Below are 17496 nucleotides of genomic sequence, written 5' to 3'. Positions count from 1 at the left end.
GTACACCTGTGAAATGAAATGCTTTCACATGTGATCTTCTGTGTTTATTGTCCTGTGCATAAAGTTGCACCTTGTGTTTGAAGGTTTAAATTATTTCAGGCTTGCATGGAGGCAGAAATTTCTGAGTGACTTTTATACATTTCTTAAGACTCTGCACTGTCAGGATGGCCGAGTGGTCTAAGGCGCTGTGTTTAGGCCGCAGTCTCCTCTGGAGGCGTGGGTTCGAATCCCACTTCTGACATGACTTTTGGAGATGTAATCTCCTTTTTCAGGTTAACATCTGATGGAAGTTGCATCTATTGGTCTTCACCTGGGATGTGATTCCGTCCTCATCTAGTCAAGAGAGCTGGGGTTTCTCATATATTTCGGTTGTATAAAGTCTTGCTGACAAAGTGCAGTCCTTACTATATGAGCATAGGACCCATGTAAGAGCTCATCTGGAAGAGTCATGCTCTTGTATGCCCTGGCCAGACAGGCCATGCAAATATGGAAGAATGCCTAGCATCTGGTAGACAGTTGGACTCCAGCACACTTACGGCAATTTCCTCAGGGCTGTGATCAGGGGCTGCTTAGATTTGCGTATTCCACCCTATGTTGTGACATTGAAATTCCTTGTTGAATTTGCTTTAGCTAGCCAAGAGGTGGCTGTTGACTCAATTTCAAAGCAGCTTTGGGCCTTTCAAGTGGCTGGTTAAGAGCACTTTCTCTTTGTACGCCTTAAAGGTCTAAAGAGTTCTTCATAGGTACTGCTCTCTATGGATTGTTCAAAGATCTGTTGGAAGTACTTATAATAGGATAAATAAATTGAGGGCATGCCTTTTCGGTACCCCACTTGCATAGCTGTCTGGCCTGTGGAAGGTTCCACAAATGCAAGTCAGGATGGCCGAGTGGTCTAAGGCGCTGCGTTCAGGTCGCAGTCTCTTCTGGAGGCGTGGGCTCAAATCCCACTTCTGACAATTGTGTGTTTACTCTACTTTTTTCTTGGGAGAGAAAAAATCAGATCATTTCCCTCACATGGGCTTATATGGTTGTCTACTTGGAAAAGTGCAGTGAGTTTTTTTCTTGCTCTAGCCACTCATGACCTAAGTTGTGTGCTTTTTTTGGTTCACAATATCTTTCCCTCTCTGTAGATGATCAAGCAAATGTGGTCAGGATGGCCGAGTGGTCTAAGGCGCTGCGTTAAGGCTGCAGTCTCTCCTGGAGGCGTGGGTTCGAATCCCACTTCTGACAAAACTTTAAGTCCATTTTGTCTCTGAGTTCTTTTAGAATCTCAGCTAAAAATTGGCAGTGCATATAATATCTGAATAAGTAACAAACTTCAGTTTCAACTGCAAATTAATTTGCCCAATTCTGTCTTCAAGCTCGTATAATATTCTTCTAGCACTCTTGGTGTTTTATGTGTTTTTTGGGGGGTGCTTAAAAAGTCCCTTTTATTAATGAAATGGGTTACATTCAGTCTTGTGATATTTTTGGTTTCCAATAAGTAGATTGTTAATTTTATGTAACCTCATTTTCTAATGCTCCATTCAAGAGATGTTTCCACTATGAAATGCAGAGCAAGGGGAAAGAGCACAAGTGATAGAGCGAGTGAGTGAGAAGGGGTGTTGAGGAAGGAGAGAATGAAACAAAGACAGAGTGAGTGAACGGCAGGTAGGCCTAGAAGAGGAGACTAGAAGAGAAGGCGACATACTTTTCCCTGCTTTTGACCTCCCACCCATCCCAAACTGACCACAAACGTACCATCTATGCAACGTTGGTATGCAGAAATTCACGCCTCAGCCAGTGAGGGTAAGTCCCAGGCCAGGGGCTAGAGAGCAAAAAACTGCATGTGCTCAGACGTTCCCTGCTAGGGACAGTTGATCTGAAACAAGGTCTGCTCTCTTGTATCCAGCAAGGATCTAGAAATCCTGCATGAATCTGCAAGGCACAATGACAGCATACATTTGCATAATATGCCCCACCTTCTGCCTTCCTACTTCCTGTGCAGTAGTTGTTTGTGTAGAGAGAGAGGTCGCAGGCAAGGTAATTTTGTGAGTAGGATACAGGACCCTAAATAGCTGGTGAGAGGTATGAGGTATTCTAAAAGCATAAAAATTGTACACCTGTGAAATGAAATGCTTTCACATGTGATCTTCTGTGTTTATTGTCCTGTGCATAAAGTTGCACCTTGTGTTTGAAGGTTTAAATTATTTCAGGCTTGCATGGAGGCAGAAATTTCTGAGTGACTTTTATACATTTCTTAAGACTCTGCACTGTCAGGATGGCCGAGTGGTCTAAGGCGCTGTGTTTAGGCCGCAGTCTCCTCTGGAGGTGTGGGTTCGAATCCCACTTCTGACATGACTTTTGGAGATGTAATCTCCTTTTTCAGGTTAACATCTGATGGAAGTTGCATCTGTTGGTCTTCACCTAGGATGTGATTCCGTCCTCATTTAGTCAAGAGAGCTGGGGTTTCTCATATATTTCGGTTGTATAAAGTCTTGCTGACAAAGTGCAGTCCTTACTATATGAGCATAGGACCCATGTAAGAGCTCATCTGGAAGAGTCATGCTCTTGTATGCCCTGGCCAGACAGGCCATGCAAATATGGAAGAATGCCTAGCATCTGGTAGACAGTTGGACTCCAGCACACTTACGGCAATTTCCTCAGGGCTGTGATCAGGGGCTGCTTAGATTTGCGTATTCCACCCTATGTTGTGACATTGAAATTCCTTGTTGAATTTGCTTTAGCTAGCCAAGAGGTGGCTGTTGACTCAATTTCAAAGCAGCTTTGGGCCTTTCAAGTGGCTGGTTAATAGCACTTTCTCTTTGTACGCCTTAAAGGTCTAAAGAGTTCTTCATAGGTACTGCTCTCTATGGATTGTTCAAAGATCTGTTGGAAGTACTTATAATAGGATAAATAAATTGAGGGCATGCCTTTTCGGTACCCCACTTGCATGGCTGTTTGGCCTGTGGAAGGTTCCACAAATGCAAGTCAGGATGGCCGAGTGGTCTAAGGCGCTGCGTTCAGGTCGCAGTCTCTTCTGGAGGCGTGGGTTCAAATCCCACTTCTGACAATTGTGTGTTTACTCTACTTTTTTCTTGAGAGAGAAAAAATCTGATAATTTTCCTCACATGGGCTTATATGGTTGTCTACTTGGAAAAGTGCAGTAAGTTTTTTTCTTGCTCTAGCCACTCATGACCCAAGATGTGTGCTTTTTTTGGTTCACAATATCTTTCCCTCTCTGTAGATGATCAAGCAAATGTGGTCAGGATGGCCGAGTGGTCTAAGGCGCTGCGTTAAGGCCGCAGTCTCTCCTGGAGGCGTGGGTTCGAATCCCACTTCTGACAAAACTTTAAGTCCATTTTGTCTCTGAGTTCTTTTAGAATCTCAGCTAAAAATTGGCAGTGCATATAATATCTGAATAAGTAACAAACTTCAGTTTCAACTGCAAATTAATTTGCCCAATTCTGTCTTCAAGCTCGTATAATATTCTTCTAGCACTCTTGGTGTTTTATGTGTTTTTTGGGGGGTGCTTAAAAAGTCCCTTTTATTAATGAAATGGGTTACATTCAGTCTTGTGATATTTTTGGTTTCCAATAAGTAGATTGTTAATTTTATGTAACCTCATTTTCTAATGCTCCATTCAAGAGATGTTTCCACTATGAAATGCAGAGCAAGGGGAAAGAGCACAAGTGATAGAGCGAGTGAGTGAGAAGGGGTGTTGAGGAAGGAGAGAATGAAACAAAGACAGAGTGAGTGAACGGCAGGTAGGCCTAGAAGAGGAGACTAGAAGTGAAGGCGACATACTTTTCCCTGCTTTTGACCTCCCACCCATCCCAAACTGACCACAAACGTACCATCTATGCAACGTTGGTATGCAGAAATTCACGCCTCAGCCAGTGAGGGTAAGTCCCAGGCCAGGGGCTAGAGAGCAAAAAACTGCATGTGCTCAGACGTTCCCTGCTAGGGACAGTTGATCTGAAACAAGGTCTGCTCTCTTGTATCCAGCAAGGATCTAGAAATCCTGCATGAATCTGCAAGGCACAATGACAGCATACATTTGCATAATATGCCCCACCTTCTGCCTTCCTACTTCCTGTGCAGTAGTTGTTTGTGTAGAGAGAGAGGTCGCAGGCAAGGTAATTTTGTGAGTAGGATACAGGACCCTAAATAGCTGGTGAGAGGTATGAGGTATTCTAAAAGCATAAAAATTGTACACCTGTGAAATGAAATGCTTTCACATGTGATCTTCTGTGTTTATTGTCCTGTGCATAAAGTTGCACCTTGTGTTTGAAGGTTTAAATTATTTCAGGCTTGCATGGAGGCAGAAATTTCTGAGTGACTTTTATACATTTCTTAAGACTCTGCACTGTCAGGATGGCCGAGTGGTCTAAGGTGCTGTGTTTAGGCCGCAGTCTCCTCTGGAGGTGTGGGTTCGAATCCCACTTCTGACATGACTTTTGGAGATGTAATCTCCTTTTTCAGGTTAACATCTGATGGAAGTTGCATCTGTTGGTCTTCACCTAGGATGTGATTCCGTCCTCATTTAGTCAAGAGAGCTGGGGTTTCTCATATATTTCGGTTGTATAAAGTCTTGCTGACAAAGTGCAGTCCTTACTATATGAGCATAGGACCCATGTAAGAGCTCATCTGGAAGAGTCATGCTCTTGTATGCCCTGGCCAGACAGGCCATGCAAATATGGAAGAATGCCTAGCATCTGGTAGACAGTTGGACTCCAGCACACTTACGGCAATTTCCTCAGGGCTGTGATCAGGGGCTGCTTAGATTTGCGTATTCCACCCTATGTTGTGACATTGAAATTCCTTGTTGAATTTGCTTTAGCTAGCCAAGAGGTGGCTGTTGACTCAATTTCAAAGCAGCTTTGGGCCTTTCAAGTGGCTGGTTAATAGCACTTTCTCTTTGTACGCCTTAAAGGTCTAAAGAGTTCTTCATAGGTACTGCTCTCTATGGATTGTTCAAAGATCTGTTGGAAGTACTTATAATAGGATAAATAAATTGAGGGCATGCCTTTTCGGTACCCCACTTGCATGGCTGTTTGGCCTGTGGAAGGTTCGACAAATGCAAGTCAGGATGGCCGAGTGGTCTAAGGCGCTGCGTTCAGGTCGCAGTCTCTTCTGGAGGCGTGGGTTCAAATCCCACTTCTGACAATTGTGTGTTTACTCTACTTTTTTCTTGAGAGAGAAAAAATCTGATAATTTTCCTCACATGGGCTTATATGGTTGTCTACTTGGAAAAGTGCAGTGAGTTTTTTTCTTGCTCTAGCCACTCATGACCCAAGATGTGTGCTTTTTTTGGTTCACAATATCTTTCCCTCTCTGTAGATGATCAAGCAAATGTGGTCAGGATGGCCGAGTGGTCTAAGGCGCTGCGTTAAGGCCGCAGTCTCTCCTGGAGGCGTGGGTTCGAATCCCACTTCTGACAAAACTTTAAGTCCATTTTGTCTCTGAGTTCTTTTAGAATCTCAGCTAAAAATTGGCAGTGCATATAATATCTGAATAAGTAACAAACTTCAGTTTCAACTGCAAATTAATTTGCCCAATTCTGTCTTCAAGCTCGTATAATATTCTTCTAGCACTCGTGGTGTTTTATGTGTTTTTTGGGGGGTGCTTAAAAAGTCCCTTTTATTAATGAAATGGGTTACATTCAGTCTTGTGATATTTTTGGTTTCCAATAAGTAGATTGTTAATTTTATGTAACCTCATTTTCTAATGCTCCATTCAAGAGATGTTTCCACTATGAAATGCAGAGCAAGGGGAAAGAGCACAAGTGATAGAGCGAGTGAGTGAGAAGGGGTGTTGAGGAAGGAGAGAATGAAACAAAGACAGAGTGAGTGAATGGCAGGTAGGCCTAGAAGAGGAGACTAGAAGTGAAGGCGACATACTTTTCCATGCTTTTGACCTCCCACCCATCCCAAACCGACCACAAACGTACCATCTATGCAACGTTGGTATGCAGAAATTCACGCCTCAGCCAGTGAGGGTAAGTCCCAGGCCAGGGGCTAGAGAGCAAAAGACTGCATGTGCTCAGACGTTCCCTGCTAGGGACAGTTGATCTGAAACAAGGTCTGCTCTCTTGTATCCAGCAAGGATCTAGAAATCCTGCATGAATCTGCAAGGCACAATGACAGCATACATTTGCATAATATGCCCCACCTTCTGCCTTCCTACTTCCTGTGCAGTAGTTGTTTGTGTAGAGAGAGAGGTCGCAGGCAAGGTAATTTTGTGAGTAGGATACAGGACCCTAAATAGCTGGTGAGAGGTATGAGGTATTCTAAAAGCATAAAAATTGTACACCTGTGAAATGAAATGCTTTCACATGTGATCTTCTGTGTTTATTGTCCTGTGCATAAAGTTGCACCTTGTGTTTGAAGGTTTAAATTATTTCAGGCTTGCATGGAGGCAGAAATTTCTGAGTGACTTTTATACATTTCTTAAGATGCTGCTCTGTCAGGATGGCCGAGTGGTTTAAGGCGCTGTGTTTAGGCCGCAGTCTCCTCTGGAGGCGTGGGTTCGAATCCCACTTCTGACATGACTTTTGGAGATGTAATCTCCTTTTTCAGGTTAACATCTGATGGAAGTTGCATCTGTTGGTCTTCACCTGGGATGTGATTCCGTCCTCATCTAGTCAAGAGAGCTGGGGTTTCTCATATATTTCGGTTGTATAAAGTCTTGCTGACAAAGTGCAGTCCTTACTATATGAGCATAGGACCCATGTAAGAGCTCATCTGGAAGAGTCATGCTCTTGTATGCCCTGGCCAGACAGGCCATGCAAATATGGAAGAATGCCTAGCATCTGGTAGAAAGTTGGACTCCAGCACACTTACGGCAATTTCCTCAGGGCTGTGATCAGGGGCTGCTTAGATTTGCGTATTCCACCCTATGTTGTGACATTGAAATTCCTTGTTGAATTTGCTTTAGCTAGCCAAGAGGTGGCTGTTGACTCAATTTCAAAGCAGCTTTGGGCCTTTCAAGTGGCTGGTTAATAGCACGTTCTCTTTGTACGCCTTAAAGGTCTAAAGAGTTCTTCATAGGTACTGCTCTCTATGGATTGTTCAAAGATCTTTTGGAAGTACTTATAATAGGATAAATAAATTGAGGGCATGCCTTTTCGGTACCCCACTTGCATGGCTGTCTGGCCTGTGGAAGGTTCCACAAATGCAAGTCAGGATGGCCGAGTGGTCTAAGGCGCTGCGTTCAGGTCGCAGTCTGTTCTGGAGGCGTGGGTTCAAATCCCACTTCTGACAATTGTGTGTTTACTCTACTTTTTTCTTGGGAGAGAAAAAATCAGATCATTTCCCTCACATGGGCTTATATGGTTGTCTACTTGGAAAAGTGCAGTGAGTTTTTTTCTTGCTCTAGCCACTCATGACCTAAGTTGTGTGCTTTTTTTGGTTCACAATATCTTTCCCTCTCTGTAGATGATCAAGCAAATGTGGTCAGGATGGCCGAGTGGTCTAAGGCGCTGCGTTAAGGCCGCAGTTTCTCCTGGAGGCGTGGGTTCGAATCCCACTTCTGACAAAACTTTAAGTCCATTTTGTCTCTGAGTTCTTTTAGAATCTCAGCTAAAAATTGGCAGTGCATATAATATCTGAATAAGTAACAAACTTCAGTTTCAACTGCAAATTAATTTGCCCAATTCTGTCTTCAAGCTCGTATAATATTCTTCTAGCACTCGTGGTGTTTTATGTGTTTTTTGGGGGGTGCTTAAAAAGTCCCTTTTATTAATGAAATGGGTTACATTCAGTCTTGTGATATTTTTGGTTTCTAATAAGTAGATTGTTAATTTTATGTAACCTCATTTTCTAATGCTCCATTCAAGAGATGTTTCCACTATGAAATGCAGAGCAAGGGGAAAGAGCACAAGTGATAGAGCGAGTGAGTGAGAAGGGGTGTTGAGGAAGGAGAGAATGAAACAAAGACAGAGTGAGTGAACGGCAGGTAGGCCTAGAAGAGGAGACTAGAAGTGAAGGCGACATACTTTTCCCTGCTTTTGACCTCCCACCCATCCCAAACTGACCACAAACGTACCATCTATGCAACGTTGGTATGCAGAAATTCACGCCTCAGCCAGTGAGGGTAAGTCCCAGGCCAGGGGCTAGAGAGCAAAAGACTGCATGTGCTCAGACGTTCCCTGCTAGGGACAGTTGATCTGAAACAAGGTCTGCTCTCTTGTATCCAGCAAGGATCTAGAAATCCTGCATGAATCTGCAAGGCACAATGACCGCATACATTTGCATAATATGCCCCACCTTCTGCCTTCCTACTTCCTGTGCAGTAGTTGTTTGTGTAGAGAGAGAGGTCGCAGGCAAGGTAATTTTGTGAGTAGGATACAGGACCCTAAATAGCTGGTGAGAGGTATGAGGTATTCTAAAAGCATAAAAATTGTACACCTGTGAAATGAAATGCTTTCACATGTGATCTTCTGTGTTTATTGTCCTGTGCATAAAGTTGCACCTTGTGTTTGAAGGTTTAAATTATTTCAGGCTTGCATGGAGGCAGAAATTTCTGAGTGACTTTTATACATTTCTTAAGACTCTGCACTGTCAGGATGGCCGAGTGGTCTAAGGTGCTGTGTTTAGGCCGCAGTCTTCTCTGGAGGCGTGGGTTCGAATCCCACTGCTGACATGACTTTTGGAGATGTAATCTCCTTTTTCAGTTTAACATCTGATGGAAGTTGCATCTGTTGGTCTTCACCTAGGATGTGATTCCGTCCTCATCTAGTCAAGAGAGCTGGGGTTTCTCATATATTTCGGTTGTATAAAGTCTTGCTGACAAAGTGCAGTCCTTACTATATGAGCATAGGACCCATGTAAGAGCTCATCTGGAAGAGTCATGCTCTTGTATGCCCTGGCCAGACAGGCCATGCAAATATGGAAGAATGCCTAGCATCTGGTAGACAGTTGGACTCCAGCACACTTACGGCAATTTCCTCAGGGCTGTGATCAGGGGCTGCTTAGATTTGCGTATTCCACCCTATGTTGTGACATTGAAATTCCTTGTTGAATTTGCTTTAGCTAGCCAAGAGGTGGCTGTTGACTCAATTTCAAAGCAGCTTTGGGCCTTTCAAGTGGCTGGTTAATAGCACTTTCTCTTTGTACGCCTTAAAGGTCTAAAGAGTTCTTCATAGGTACTGCTCTCTATGGATTGTTCAAAGATCTGTTGGAAGTACTTATAATAGGATAAATAAATTGAGGGCATGCCTTTTCGGTACCCCACTTGCATGGCTTTCTGGCCTGTGGAAGGTTTCACAAATGCAAGTCAGGATGGCCGAGTGGTCTAAGGCGCTGCGTTCAGATTGCAGTCTCTTCTGGAGGCGTGGGTTCAAATCCCACTTCTGACAATTGTGTGTTTACTCTACTTTTTTCTTGAGAGAGAAAAAATCTGATCATTTCCCTCACATGGGCTTATATGGTTGTCTACTTGGAAAAGTGCAGTGAGTTTTTTTCTTGCTCTAGCCACTCATGACCTAAGATGTGTGCTTTTTTTGGTTCACAATATCTTTCCCTCTCTGTAGATGATCAAACAAATGTGGTCAGGATGGCCGAGTGGTCTAAGGCGCTGCGTTAAGGCCGCGGTCTCTCCTGGAGGCGTGGGTTCGAATCCCACTTCTGACAAAACTTTAAGTCCATTTTGTCTCTGAGTTCTTTTAGAATCTCAGCTAAAAATTGGCAGTGCATATAATATCTGAATAAGTAACAAACTTCAGTTTCAACTGCAAATTAATTTGCCCAATTCTGTCTTCAAGCTCGTATAATATTCTTCTAGCACTCGTGGTGTTTTATGTGTTTTTTGGGGGGTGCTTAAAAAGTCCCTTTTATTAATGAAATGGGTTACATTCAGTCTTGTGATATTTTTGGTTTCCAATAGTAGATTGTTAATTTTATGTAACCTCATTTTCTAATGCTCCATTCAAGAGATGTTTCCACTATGAAATGCAGAGCAAGGGGAAAGAGCACAAGTGATAGAGCGAGTGAGTGAGAAGGGGTGTTGAGGAAGGAGAGAATGAAACAAAGACAGAGTGAGTGAACGGCAGGTAGGCCTAGAAGAGGAGACTAGAAGTGAAGGCGACATACTTTTCCATGCTTTTGACCTCCCACCCATCCCAAACCAACCACAAACGTACCATCTATGCAACGTTGGTATGCAGAAATTCACGCCTCAGCCAGTGAGGGTAAGTCCCAGGCCAGGGGCTAGAGAGCAAAAGACTGCATGTGCTCAGACGTTCCCTGCTAGGGACAGTTGATCTGAAACAAGGTCTGCTCTCTTGTATCCAGCAAGGATCTAGAAATCCTGCATGAATCTGCAAGGCACAATGACAGCATACATTTGCATAATATGCCCCACCTTCTGCCTTCCTACTTCCTGTGCAGTAGTTGTTTGTGTAGAGAGAGAGGTCGCAGGCAAGGTAATTTTGTGAGTAGGATACAGGACCCTAAATAGCTGGTGAGAGGTATGAGGTATTTTAAAAGCATAAAAATTGTACACCTGTGAAATGAAATGCTTTCACATGTGATCTTCTGTGTTTATTGTCCTGTGCATAAAGTTGCACCTTGTGTTTGAAGGTTTAAATTATTTCAGGCTTGCATGGAGGCAGAAATTTCTGAGTGACTTTTATACATTTCTTAAGACTCTGCACTGTCAGGATGGCCGAGTGGTCTAAGGCGCTGTGTTTAGGCCGCAGTCTCCTCTGGAGGCGTGGGTTTGAATCCCACTTCTGACATGACTTTTGGAGATGTAATCTCCTTTTACAGGTTAACATCTGATGGAAGTTGCATCTGTTGGTCTTCACCTGGGATGTGATTCCGTCCTCATCTAGTCAAGAGAGCTGGGGTTTCTCATATATTTCGGTTGTATAAAGTCTTGCTGACAAAGTGCAGTCCTTACTATATGAGCATAGGACCCATGTAAGAGCTCATCTGGAAGAGTCATGCTCTTGTATGCCCTGGCCAGACAGGCCATGCAAATATGGAAGAATGCCTAGCATCTGGTAGACAGTTGGACTCCAGCACACTTACGGCAATTTCCTCAGGGCTGTGATCAGGGGCTGCTTAGATTTGCGTATTCCACCCTATGTTGTGACATTGAAATTCCTTGTTGAATTTGCTTTAGCTAGCCAAGAGGTGGCTGTTGACTTAATTTCAAAGCAGCTTTGGGCCTTTCAAGTGGCTGGTTAATAGCACTTTCTCTTTGTACGCCTTAAAGGTCTAAAGAGTTCTTCATAGGTACTGCTCTCTATGGATTGTTCAAAGATCTGTTGGAAGTACTTATAATAGGATAAATAAATTGAGGGCATGCCTTTTCGGTACCCCACTTGCATGGCTGTCTGGCCTGTGGAAGGTTCCACAAATGCAAGTCAGGATGGCCGAGTGGTCTAAGGTGCTGCGTTCAGGTCGCAGTCTCTTCTGGAGGCGTGGGTTCAAATCCCACTTCTGACAATTGTGTGTTTACTCTACTTTTTTCTTGGGAGAGAAAAAATCAGATCATTTCCCTCACATGGGCTTCTATGGTTGTCTACTTGGAAAAGTGCAGTGAGTTTTTTTCTTGCTCTAGCCACTCATGACCTAAGTTGTGTGTTTTTTTTGGTTCACAATATCTTTTCCTCTCTGTAGATGATCAAGCAAATGTGGTCAGGATGGCCGAGTGGTCTAAGGCGCTGCGTTAAGGCCGCAGTCTCTCCTGGAGGCGTGGGTTCGAATCCCACTTCTGACAAAACTTTAAGTCCATTTTGTCTCTGAGTTCTTTTAGAATCTCAGCTAAAAATTGGCAGTGCATATAATATCTGAATAAGTAACAAACTTCAGTTTCAACTGCAAATTAATTTGCCCAATTCTGTCTTCAAGCTCGTATAATATTCTTCTAGCACTCGTGGTGTTTTATGTGTTTTTTGGGGGGTGCTTAAAAAGTCCCTTTTATTAATGAAATGGGTTACATTCAGTCTTGTGATATTTTTGGTTTCCAATAAGTAGATTGTTAATTTTATGTAACCTCATTTTCTAATGCTCCATTCAAGAGATGTTTCCACTATGAAATGCAGAGCAAGGGGAAAGAGCACAAGTGATAGAGCGAGTGAGTGAGAAGGGGTGTTGAGGAAGGAGAGAATGAAACAAAGACAGAGTGAGTGAACAGCAGGTAGGCCTAGAAGAGGAGACTAGAAGTGAAGGCGACATACTTTTCCCTGCTTTTGACCTCCCACCCATCCCAAACCGACCACAAACGTACCATCTATGCAACGTTGGTATGCAGAAATTCACGCCTCAGCCAGTGAGGGTAAGTCCCAGGCCAGGGGCTAGAGAGCAAAAGACTGCATGTGCTCAGACGTTCCCTGCTAGGGACAGTTGATCTGAAACAAGGTCTGCTCTCTTGTATCCAGCAAGGATCTAGAAATCCTGCATGAATCTGCAAGGCACAATGACAGCATACATTTGCATAATATGCCCCACCTTCTGCCTTCCTACTTCCTGTGCAGTAGTTGTTTGTGTAGAGAGAGAGGTCGCAGGCAAGGTAATTTTGTGAGTAGGATACAGGACCCTAAATAGCTGGTGAGAGGTATGAGGTATTTTAAAAGCATAAAAATTGTACACCTGTGAAATGAAATGCTTTCACATGTGATCTTCTGTGTTTATTGTCCTGTGCATAAAGTTGCACCTTGTGTTTGAAGGTTTAAATTATTTCAGGCTTGCATGGAGGCAGAAATTTCTGAGTGACTTTTATACATTTCTTAAGACTCTGCACTGTCAGGATGGCCGAGTGGTCTAAGGCGCTGTGTTTAGGCCGCAGTCTCCTCTGGAGGCGTGAGTTTGAATCCCACTTCTGACATGACTTTTGGAGATGTAATCTCCTTTTTCAGGTTAACATCTGATGGAAGTTGCATCTGTTGGTCTTCACCTGGGATGTGATTCCGTCCTCATCTAGTCAAGAGAGCTGGGGTTTCTCATATATTTCGGTTGTATAAAGTCTTGCTGACAAAGTGCAGTCCTTACTATATGAGCATAGGACCCATGTAAGAGCTCATCTGGAAGAGTCATGCTCTTGTATGCCCTGGCCAGACAGGCCATGCAAATATGGAAGAATGCCTAGCATCTGGTAGACAGTTGGACTCCAGCACACTTACGGCAATTTCCTCAGGGCTGTGATCAGGGGCTGCTTAGATTTGCGTATTCCACCCTATGTTGTGACATTGAAATTCCTTGTTGAATTTGCTTTAGCTAGCCAAGAGGTGGCTGTTGACTCAATTTCAAAGCAGCTTTGGGCCTTTCAAGTGGCTGGTTAATAGCACTTTCTCTTTGTACGCCTTAAAGGTCTAAAGAGTTCTTCATAGGTACTGCTCTCTATGGATTGTTCAAAGATCTGTTGGAAGTACTTATAATAGGATAAATAAATTGAGGGCATGCCTTTTCGGTACCCCACTTGCATGGCTGTCTGGCCTGTGGAAGGTTCCACAAATGCAAGTCAGGATGGCCGAGTGGTCTAAGGTGCTGCGTTCAGGTCGCAGTCTCTTCTGGAGGCGTGGGTTCAAATCCCACTTCTGACAATTGTGTGTTTACTCTACTTTTTTCTTGGGAGAGAAAAAATCAGATCATTTCCCTCACATGGGCTTCTATGGTTGTCTACTTGGAAAAGTGCAGTGAGTTTTTTTCTTGCTCTAGCCACTCATGACCTAAGTTGTGTGTTTTTTTTGGTTCACAATATCTTTTCCTCTCTGTAGATGATCAAGCAAATGTGGTCAGGATGGCCGAGTGGTCTAAGGCGCTGCGTTAAGGCCGCAGTCTCTCCTGGAGGCGTGGGTTCGAATCCCACTTCTGACAAAACTTTAAGTCCATTTTGTCTCTGAGTTCTTTTAGAATCTCAGCTAAAAATTGGCAGTGCATATAATATCTGAATAAGTAACAAACTTCAGTTTCAACTGCAAATTAATTTGCCCAATTCTGTCTTCAAGCTCGTATAATATTCTTCTAGCACTCGTGGTGTTTTATGTGTTTTTTGGGGGGTGCTTAAAAAGTCCCTTTTATTAATGAAATGGGTTACATTCAGTCTTGTGATATTTTTGGTTTCCAATAAGTAGATTGTTAATTTTATGTAACCTCATTTTCTAATGCTCCATTCAAGAGATGTTTCCACTATGAAATGCAGAGCAAGGGGAAAGAGCACAAGTGATAGAGCGAGTGAGTGAGAAGGGGTGTTGAGGAAGGAGAGAATGAAACAAAGACAGAGTGAGTGAACGGCAGGTAGGCCTAGAAGAGGAGACTAGAAGTGAAGGCGACATACTTTTCCCTGCTTTTGACCTCCCACCCATCCCAAACCGACCACAAACGTACCATCTATGCAACGTTGGTATGCAGAAATTCACGCCTCAGCCAGTGAGGGTAAGTCCCAGGCCAGGGGCTAGAGAGCAAAAGACTGCATGTGCTCAGACGTTCCCTGCTAGGGACAGTTGATCTGAAACAAGGTCTGCTCTCTTGTATCCAGCAAGGATCTAGAAATCCTGCATGAATCTGCAAGGCACAATGACAGCATACATTTGCATAATATGCCCCACCTTCTGCCTTCCTACTTCCTGTGCAGTAGTTGTTTGTGTAGAGAGAGAGGTCGCAGGCAAGGTAATTTTGTGAGTAGGATACAGGACCCTAAATAGCTGGTGAGAGGTATGAGGTATTTTAAAAGCATAAAAATTGTACACCTGTGAAATGAAATGCTTTCACATGTGATCTTCTGTGTTTATTGTCCTGTGCATAAAGTTGCACCTTGTGTTTGAAGGTTTAAATTATTTCAGGCTTGCATGGAGGCAGAAATTTCTGAGTGACTTTTATACATTTCTTAAGACTCTGCACTGTCAGGATGGCCGAGTGGTCTAAGGCGCTGTGTTTAGGCCGCAGTCTCCTCTGGAGGCGTGAGTTTGAATCCCACTTCTGACATGACTTTTGGAGATGTAATCTCCTTTTTCAGGTTAACATCTGATGGAAGTTGCATCTGTTGGTCTTCACCTGGGATGTGATTCCGTCCTCATCTAGTCAAGAGAGCTGGGGTTTCTCATATATTTCGGTTGTATAAAGTCTTGCTGACAAAGTGCAGTCCTTACTATATGAGCATAGGACCCATGTAAGAGCTCATCTGGAAGAGTCATGCTCTTGTATGCCCTGGCCAGACAGGCCATGCAAATATGGAAGAATGCCTAGCATCTGGTAGACAGTTGGACTCCAGCACACTTACGGCAATTTCCTCAGGGCTGTGATCAGGGGCTGCTTAGATTTGCGTATTCCACCCTATGTTGTGACATTGAAATTCCTTGTTGAATTTGCTTTAGCTAGCCAAGAGGTGGCTGTTGACTCAATTTCAAAGCAGCTTTGGGCCTTTCAAGTGGCTGGTTAATAGCACTTTCTCTTTGTACGCCTTAAAGGTCTAAAGAGTTCTTCATAGGTACTGCTCTCTATGGATTGGTCAAAGATCTGTTGGAAGTACTTATAATAGGATAAATAAATTGAGGGCATGCCTTTTCGGTACCCCACTTGCATGGCTGTCTGGCCTGTGGAAGGTTCCACAAATGCAAGTCAGGATGGCCGAGTGGTCTAAGGCGCTGCGTTCAGGTCGCAGTCTCTTCTGGAGGCGTGGGTTCAAATCCCACTTCTTACAATTGTGTGTTTACTCTACTTTTTTCTTGAGAGAGAAAAAATCTGATCATTTCCCTCACATGGGCTTATATGGTTGTCTACTTGGAAAAGTGCAGCGAGTTTTTTTCTTGCTCTAGCCACTCATGACCTAAGATGTGTGCTTTTTTTGGTTCACAATATCTTTCCCTCTCTGTAGATGATCAAGCAAATGTGGTCAGGATGGCCGAGTGGTCTAAGGCGCTGCGTTAAGGCCGCAGTCTCTCCTGGAGGCGTGGGTTCGAATCCCACTTCTGACAAAACTTTAAGTCCATTTTGTCTCTGAGTTCTTTTAGAATCTCAGCTAAAAATTGGCAGTTCATATAATATCTGAATAAGTAACAAACTTCAGTTTCAACTGCAAATTAATTTGCCCAATTCTGTCTTCAAGCTCGTATAATATTCTTCTAGCACTCGTGGTGTTTTATGTGTTTTTTGGGGGGTGCTTAAAAAGTCCCTTTTATTAATGAAATGGGTTACATTCAGTCTTGTGATATTTTTGGTTTCCAATAAGTAGATTGTTAATTTTATGTAACCTCATTTTCTAATGCTCCATTCAAGAGATGTTTCCACTATGAAATGCAGAGCAAGGGGAAAGAGCACAAGTGATAGAGCGAGTGAGTGAGAAGGGGTGTTGAGGAAGGAGAGAATGAAACAAAGACAGAGTGAGTGAACGGCAGGTAGGCCTAGAAGAGGAGACTAGAAGTGAAGGCGACATACTTTTCCCTGCTTTTGACCTCCCACCCATCCCAAACCGACCACAAACGTACCATCTATGCAACGTTGGTATGCAGAAATTCACTCCTCAGCCAGTGAGGGTAAGTCCCAGGCCAGGGGCTAGAGAGCAAAAGACTGCATGTGCTCAGACGTTCCCTGCTAGGGACAGTTGATCTGAAACAAGGTCTGCTCTCTTGTATCCAGCAAGGATCTAGAAATCCTGCATGAATCTGCAAGGCACAATGACAGCATACATTTGCATAATATGCCCCACCTTCTGCCTTCCTACTTCCTGTGCAGTAGTTGTTTGTGTAGAGAGAGAGGTCGCAGGCAAGGTAATTTTGTGAGTAGGATACAGGACCCTAAATAGCTGGTGAGAGGTATGAGGTATTCTAAAAGCATAAAAATTGTACACCTGTGAAATGAAATGCTTTCACATGTGATCTTCTGTGTTTATTGTCCTGTGCATAAAGTTGCACCTTGTGTTTGAAGGTTTAAATTATTTCAGGCTTGCATGGAGGCAGAAATTTCTGAGTGACTTTTATACATTTCTTAAGACTCTGCACTGTCAGGATGGCCGAGTGGTCTAAGGCGCTGTGTTTAGGCCGCAGTCTCCTCTGGAGGCGTGGGTTCGAATCCCACTTCTGACATGACTTTTGGAGATGTAATCTCCTTTTTCAGGTTAACATCTGATGGAAGTTGCATCTATTGGTCTTCACCTGGGATGTGATTCCGTCCTCATCTAGTCAAGAGAGCTGGGGTTTCTCACATATTTCGGTTGTATAAAGTCTTGCTGACAAAGTGCAGTCCTTACTATATGAGCATAGGACCCATGTAAGAGCTCATCTGGAAGAGTCATGCTCTTGTATGCCCTGGCCAGACAGGCCATGCAAATATGGAAGAATGCCTAGCATCTGGTAGACAGTTGGACTCCAGCACACTTACGGCAATTTCCTCAGGGCTGTGATCAGGGGCTGCTTAGATTTGCGTATTCCACCCTATGTTGTGACATTGAAATTCCTTGTTGAATTTGCTTTAGCTAGCCAAGAGGTGGCTGTTGACTCAATTTCAAAGCAGCTTTGGGCCTTTCAAGTGGCTGGTTAATAGCACTTTCTCTTTGTACGCCTTAAAGGTCTAA

At 43.5% G+C, this 17496-nt stretch overlaps 20 non-coding genes across 20 annotated transcripts; all 20 read left to right on the top strand.

Annotated features, from left to right (window-relative positions):
• The first annotated feature begins 158 nt into the window (after positions 1-158).
• On the top strand, positions 159-241 carry TRNAL-UAG (transfer RNA leucine (anticodon UAG)). The gene has a single exon. It is a non-coding gene; the product is annotated as a tRNA-Leu (tRNA).
• Positions 242-1147: 906 nt separating this feature from the next.
• TRNAL-AAG (transfer RNA leucine (anticodon AAG)) lies at positions 1148-1230 on the top strand. The gene has a single exon. It is a non-coding gene; the product is annotated as a tRNA-Leu (tRNA).
• Positions 1231-2254: 1024 nt separating this feature from the next.
• On the top strand, positions 2255-2337 carry TRNAL-UAG (transfer RNA leucine (anticodon UAG)). Its single transcript has one exon. It is a non-coding gene; the product is annotated as a tRNA-Leu (tRNA).
• Positions 2338-2969: 632 nt separating this feature from the next.
• Positions 2970-3052, top strand: TRNAL-CAG (transfer RNA leucine (anticodon CAG)). Its single transcript has one exon. It is a non-coding gene; the product is annotated as a tRNA-Leu (tRNA).
• Positions 3053-3243: 191 nt separating this feature from the next.
• On the top strand, positions 3244-3326 carry TRNAL-AAG (transfer RNA leucine (anticodon AAG)). Its single transcript has one exon. It is a non-coding gene; the product is annotated as a tRNA-Leu (tRNA).
• A 1024-nt stretch (positions 3327-4350) lies between these two features.
• Positions 4351-4433, top strand: TRNAL-UAG (transfer RNA leucine (anticodon UAG)). Its single transcript has one exon. It is a non-coding gene; the product is annotated as a tRNA-Leu (tRNA).
• Positions 4434-5065: 632 nt separating this feature from the next.
• Positions 5066-5148, top strand: TRNAL-CAG (transfer RNA leucine (anticodon CAG)). The gene has a single exon. It is a non-coding gene; the product is annotated as a tRNA-Leu (tRNA).
• Positions 5149-5339: 191 nt separating this feature from the next.
• Positions 5340-5422, top strand: TRNAL-AAG (transfer RNA leucine (anticodon AAG)). The gene has a single exon. It is a non-coding gene; the product is annotated as a tRNA-Leu (tRNA).
• Positions 5423-6446: 1024 nt separating this feature from the next.
• Positions 6447-6529, top strand: TRNAL-UAG (transfer RNA leucine (anticodon UAG)). Its single transcript has one exon. It is a non-coding gene; the product is annotated as a tRNA-Leu (tRNA).
• A 632-nt stretch (positions 6530-7161) lies between these two features.
• TRNAL-CAG (transfer RNA leucine (anticodon CAG)) lies at positions 7162-7244 on the top strand. Its single transcript has one exon. It is a non-coding gene; the product is annotated as a tRNA-Leu (tRNA).
• Positions 7245-7435: 191 nt separating this feature from the next.
• On the top strand, positions 7436-7518 carry TRNAL-AAG (transfer RNA leucine (anticodon AAG)). Its single transcript has one exon. It is a non-coding gene; the product is annotated as a tRNA-Leu (tRNA).
• A 1739-nt stretch (positions 7519-9257) lies between these two features.
• TRNAL-CAG (transfer RNA leucine (anticodon CAG)) lies at positions 9258-9340 on the top strand. Its single transcript has one exon. It is a non-coding gene; the product is annotated as a tRNA-Leu (tRNA).
• A 191-nt stretch (positions 9341-9531) lies between these two features.
• Positions 9532-9614, top strand: TRNAL-AAG (transfer RNA leucine (anticodon AAG)). Its single transcript has one exon. It is a non-coding gene; the product is annotated as a tRNA-Leu (tRNA).
• A 1023-nt stretch (positions 9615-10637) lies between these two features.
• TRNAL-UAG (transfer RNA leucine (anticodon UAG)) lies at positions 10638-10720 on the top strand. The gene has a single exon. It is a non-coding gene; the product is annotated as a tRNA-Leu (tRNA).
• Positions 10721-11352: 632 nt separating this feature from the next.
• On the top strand, positions 11353-11435 carry TRNAL-CAG (transfer RNA leucine (anticodon CAG)). Its single transcript has one exon. It is a non-coding gene; the product is annotated as a tRNA-Leu (tRNA).
• A 191-nt stretch (positions 11436-11626) lies between these two features.
• Positions 11627-11709, top strand: TRNAL-AAG (transfer RNA leucine (anticodon AAG)). Its single transcript has one exon. It is a non-coding gene; the product is annotated as a tRNA-Leu (tRNA).
• Positions 11710-13448: 1739 nt separating this feature from the next.
• Positions 13449-13531, top strand: TRNAL-CAG (transfer RNA leucine (anticodon CAG)). Its single transcript has one exon. It is a non-coding gene; the product is annotated as a tRNA-Leu (tRNA).
• Positions 13532-13722: 191 nt separating this feature from the next.
• Positions 13723-13805, top strand: TRNAL-AAG (transfer RNA leucine (anticodon AAG)). Its single transcript has one exon. It is a non-coding gene; the product is annotated as a tRNA-Leu (tRNA).
• Positions 13806-15818: 2013 nt separating this feature from the next.
• On the top strand, positions 15819-15901 carry TRNAL-AAG (transfer RNA leucine (anticodon AAG)). The gene has a single exon. It is a non-coding gene; the product is annotated as a tRNA-Leu (tRNA).
• A 1024-nt stretch (positions 15902-16925) lies between these two features.
• TRNAL-UAG (transfer RNA leucine (anticodon UAG)) lies at positions 16926-17008 on the top strand. The gene has a single exon. It is a non-coding gene; the product is annotated as a tRNA-Leu (tRNA).
• Positions 17009-17496: the final 488 nt, after the last annotated feature.

This window comes from Lissotriton vulgaris, chromosome 8 (assembly GCF_964263255.1).
Source record: "Lissotriton vulgaris chromosome 8, aLisVul1.2, whole genome shotgun sequence".
Taxonomy (NCBI): domain Eukaryota; kingdom Metazoa; phylum Chordata; class Amphibia; order Caudata; family Salamandridae; genus Lissotriton; species Lissotriton vulgaris.
This window is presented reverse-complemented; position numbering and strand designations above follow the sequence as displayed.